Source organism: Octodon degus, unplaced genomic scaffold (genome assembly GCF_000260255.1).
Source record: "Octodon degus isolate 3935 unplaced genomic scaffold, OctDeg1.0 scaffold00091, whole genome shotgun sequence".
NCBI classification, from domain to species: Eukaryota; Metazoa; Chordata; class Mammalia; order Rodentia; family Octodontidae; genus Octodon; species Octodon degus.
The window spans coordinates 11,184,729-11,185,566 of record NW_004524667.1 but is presented as its reverse complement, the minus strand read 5'-3'; positions in this window follow the sequence as shown (position 1 = coordinate 11,185,566).

Sequence of the window (838 nt, the reverse complement as noted above, 5' to 3'; positions counted from 1 at the left end):
CCAGAAAAGGAGCCCTAACCTTCCAGATCATGCCCCTGCTAACCCACCCACAAGCAGGGCCCACTGCTAACAGCACACTTAGCTGGAAACTCATTCATGTATGAATTCACTGGTAAGTACAGTTCCCCATGATCCAATGTAAAAGTGCCCCCTCCGAACACACAAGATGCAGAGGGGGTGGGTCCTCGGTTAAGCCATAGCAGTGCTCCTGATTAGGATCAAATTTCCTTCATGCCATGGCTATCGCTCTTTCTGTCTTTTGACTGTTCTCCCTAAGCCTTGATATCAGTATCGATATCAATAGAAAGAAAATATGCATGAAAAGAGTAGAGCAGGTTTTTACTGGTCCTGTCTCTGAATGGCGTAAATATTTCCTCTGTCATTTCATTGCCGTAAAACCACACCTACTTAGAAAGAAGGCAGGAAACTTTGATTCTGGGCTCTATATCATTTCCAAAGATTGTTGTATCCTATCAAATGGGGACACGAAAGTTTTGGATGATTGCTAGTTTACACTACTACAGTTTAAACTGTAGAAATAAATATTACAAAATAATATGTTAATTGATCTCATACCATGGATAAAAACATGCAACACCAAGAAGCTAGAAAACATTTTCACTCATCTCCATATTTACCTTAACCACTATTATATGTTTATACTGGCTACAGAAAATGTCAATTTAAAATTGGGTTTTTTGATCAATTTCCTTGAATTTGAGTTTTGAAATTATTAACAAAAAAAATGTTACTTTGCCACGTTCCGGGAACCGCCAGATCCAGGCCTAGCCCAGTCCCGGTGAGTGTGTGGGAGAGCTTCCAGCTACCCTGCGCCGGC